This window comes from Rhineura floridana, chromosome 22, assembly GCF_030035675.1.
Source record: "Rhineura floridana isolate rRhiFlo1 chromosome 22, rRhiFlo1.hap2, whole genome shotgun sequence".
NCBI classification, from domain to species: Eukaryota; Metazoa; Chordata; class Lepidosauria; order Squamata; family Rhineuridae; genus Rhineura; species Rhineura floridana.
In genome coordinates this window covers 8,558,394-8,562,714 of record NC_084501.1, presented here as the reverse complement: position 1 = coordinate 8,562,714, position 4,321 = coordinate 8,558,394, and positions in this window count along the sequence as shown.

Sequence of the window (4,321 nt, the reverse complement as noted above, 5' to 3'; positions counted from 1 at the left end):
TGGAGCAGGTGACTGAGCACCTCTAAACTGCAAAGTGAGCCAGAGACCCAGCCCAGTTTCCTTTGAAGCCATTGCACACTTAACAATTAGGTCACACACTTTCCTCTGAGCCATTTCCACACACAGAGAGAGACAAACGCCAGGATGCGTGAGAGTCACATCCCGTGCTGGGCTCTCGCCACACGCCTAACCTTAGGGCAAACCGTTCAGTTTTGTCTGGTCTTTCAGTTTAAAAAAAATAATCCTAAAAGAAAACATTGCCAAGAAACCACAGAGCTGTTTGTTGTGTGATTGTTTGGATCCCAGATGTTCTGTGGGGCATTTTCATTTATTCTGATGTCTTAATTTTGTAATTACTTTACAAGAAGACGGCAGTCCTATGATCCAAGAAAGCTTGCAAACCATTTCTGCTTCGTTCTGAAATGATAGTGTTTTTTGAAAAAAATCCATAGAAATGTGCTTTTTTCATTTGGCATTTTTACCTAAAATATGAATGGTTGCACACATTTTAACCTAAAATGTGTGTTTTAGTATGTTTTTGAGCTGAGTAAATTGCAAAATTTGGAGAAGTAGAAATGGAAAAATAATTGCACTTTGATCCATAGATTAGTCCAGGAAGAGCAAATCACATCAGTTTGCTTAAAAATGCCAACTGACAATGGCAGCCAGTGGCTCCATGCCAGTGGGACAGTGGAATTTGCTCTGAGTTTTAGTCCAAACTTGCAGTGAGCTGTCCAAGGTGTGTCCGAGTTCGGATGATTGGACAGTTGCCTGCTTTGGATGGGGTTATACTCCCTCTGAAAGAGCAGGTCCATAGTCTGGGGGTGCTCCTAGATCCACCTTTGTCGCTAGAGGCCCGGGTGACCTCAGTGGCTAGGAGTGCCTTTTACCAGGTTCAGCTGGTAAGACAGCTGCAGCCATTTCTCAACTGGGATAGCCTGACCACTGTTGTCCATCCACTGGTAACCTCCAGGCCGGATTACTGTAATGTACTCTATGTGGGGCTACCCTTGAGGTTGGTGCAGAAGCTGTAGCTGCTGCAAAATGATGCAGTGAGACTGCTCACTGAGGGAGGGTATCGCCAACATGTCACCCTGCTGCTGAAAGAATTGCACTGCCTGCCCGTTTGCTACCGTGCCAAGTTCAAGGTTCCAGTTTTGGTGTACAAAGCCCTATACACCTTGGGACCAGGATACCTGAAAGACCATCTTATCCCTTATATATCCAGTCGATCACTGCATCCTGCAGATGCCATCTTATTAGGAGGTCCACTCTGCACAATATAGGAAATGGGCCTTTAGTGTGGTGGCACCTACCCTTTGGAATTCCCTCCCCTTAAATATTAGACAAGCACCATCTCTGTTATCTTTTCAGCACCTACTGAAGGCCTTCCTCTTTCAACAAGCCTTTTAAGTGGAGACCTTATCCCAATCTGCATCTGTGCTGGAATTGCTTTTTAAGATGTTTTTAACTATTTTTTTTAAAAAAAATGTTCTTAAAGTTGCTTTGCTTTAATATGTTTTTAAAGATCATAGAATCGTAGAGTTGGAAGGGGCCTATAAGTTTGTCAAGTCCAACTCCCTGCTCAATGCAGGAATCCACCTTAAAGCATCACCAATAGGTGGCTGTCCAGCTGCCTCTTGAATGCCAGTTTGGTTTTAATATATTTTAAAGTCTATTTTTAGAGTGTTTTGTTTGCTGCCCTGGGCTCCTTCTGGGAGGAAGGGCAGGATATAAATTTAATAAATAAACAATATTTGCATGGTTGACCTTTTTTTAAAAAAAATTGAGATCAACCAGAAATGAAATAAAATAGGCCTGCAATCAGTTAAGGAAATCTTTGTTCAGTCAATTAATTTATCTTTTAAATCTGCATACATTTTAATATGAGAAAAGCAGTAAACCTACCCCTACCCCCCCCAAAATTCCCCTCAATGTTGATGCCCCATTTGCAGAAAGGGAAACAAGGGGGCACCATTCAACTTTTTAAATTTTTCTTGAGGGAATTCATGTTTGAACATCAGAAGAGACGTACAGCTGGAGCAAGCCAGTGGCCCATCTAGGCAAGCATCCTCTTCTCACAGCGGCCAACCAGATGCCGCAACGTCGACAGGGCATGAGCATGACAGAGCCCTTCCCACTTGCGATTCCTAGCAACCAGGATTCAGAAGCATATAGCCTCCGACAGTGGAGGGGAGACAGCCTTCTCCCCCGTGAATGTGTCGAATCCTCTTTGCAAGCCATTTAATTTACCCCCTGTTGCCTTGAGCCCTACACAAAGGTTGCCTTCTGACTCCCAATGTTTCCCAGAACACCCTGGAATCATGATATGATGTTCCTAATATCAATCTAGGGTGGGGAAGGCAGGGAGAAGTGGTGTCTCCTTGGTAGTGGCCACCGAAAGCAGCTTCACCGGCACTCCCATCAAATGAATAGTGGGCATTATGATTTTGTAGAAGTTAAGCTTTCCTCCCCTCCGTTAGCCAAGATTGATAAGTGGGTGAGCCATTTTTGCATAGATCTGTGCATCAGCTGATGAGCTGATTGCCAGGACTTCCATGCCCAGCATTTTGTGTGCCCCGGTGATCCAGTTGACGCTTGCAAAACCATGGGGGGGGGCTTTGCAGGTGTGCCGGCCTCAACACCCCCTTTTGGCCCAGCTGTCTCTTAACTAGCCCCACACATGGTGTCATCTATGATATCAGTTGTAAGGCAGGTGGGCGTGGCTCACGCGAATTAAGCTAACCCATTAATCATTAGGCTGCAGCCCTTTGGGGCATATCACCAATTTTTTAATAGTGGAGCAAGCAGGAAATAAACAGGGTTTTTTTTACCAGAAACAAAAACCTGCAATTTGCGGTATGAACATGTGACATTTTTTGTTCCTTATGACAGTGACACACCGAAATCGATGTATCTACAAGAAGAAACCAAGCACAGCCATAATGCTTTGATTAAAATCAGCCCACTCAATAATTAAGCAAACCTGCAACCCTACACAGGCTTATTTGGGAGTGAGATTTACTTTTGAGAACACAGATAGATAGGATCAGGCTGCCTCGGCAACAAATTACTAATTTAAAAACCAACCACCCACTAGCTGCCATCAGGAAGGCCAAATGAGCAATGTTTGAAACTCTATATTTAGAGCTAGGCTTAGGCGCTCACTATGTTTGTGCCTGGATTGTACCATTTCACAGACTGGCGCCTGGGATGGCAAATGACTTAATGCAGCCTTTCCCAGCCTTTGGGTCCCCAAACGTTGCTGGACTACAGTTCCCATCATTCCTGACCATTGGTCATGCTGGTTGGGCTGATGGGAGTTGTAGTCTGGCAACATCTGGGGACCCAATGGTTGGGAAAAGCTGACTTAATGTTTGGATGCTTAACGGTGCAATCCTAACCGTGGCGGAGCAATTCAATTCAGTTCAGATTTAAAGGTGAGCCTCCCTAATTTGCACTTTTTGTAACAGTGTGAAACAAAAGACAGCCATCCTTTGAAATTTGCACTTCTCTGAATTTTGCAATGCAGTTCTCCAGCCCTATGGTGTGTTCAAAAATGCATGTATCCATGAAAATAGCATGCCCCAATGCATTATATCAGAGAAAACCACTTTGCAAAAAAAAATGTGCATATTAGGTAATAATGTATTTATTAGGAGATATTCACCCTACAATGCTTTCATGAGGAGTGAGGTGAAAGCTGCTCTTAAAATACTTGGAAGAAACAAATCACCAGGAACAGATGGCATACCAATAGAGTTGCTACAAACTATTGGGACTGAATCTGTCCAAATTTTGTCAACAGATATGGAAAACTAAACAATGGCCCACAGACTAGAAGCGTTCAATAAACATCCCAATTCCTAAGAAAGGGGATCCCAGGGAATGCAGTAATTATCAAACTATTGCCTTAATATCCCATGCAAGTAAAGTAATGCTCAAGATTCTACAACAAAGGCTCTTACCATATATGGAGTGAGAAATGCCAGAAGTCGAAGCTGGATTTAGAAAGGGAAGAGGCACCAGAGATCATATCGCAAACATATGTTGGATAATGGAACAGACCAAGGAATTGCAGAAGGAAATCACCCTGTTCTTTATAGATTACAATAGGGCCCCACTCATATGGCAGGTTAGGTTCCAGACCCCCACCGGAAAGCAAAAACCACTGAAAAGCGGATCAGCTGTAGCACGGGGGTCTGGACCCTAACCCGCTGATCACACCAGAGGAGGAGAAAATCAGATCTTCCCCTCCTCAGGCACGATCAGCTCAAGCTGGAGTATGATTGGGGCAGAAGAGGAGAAGTTTGGCTGTAGC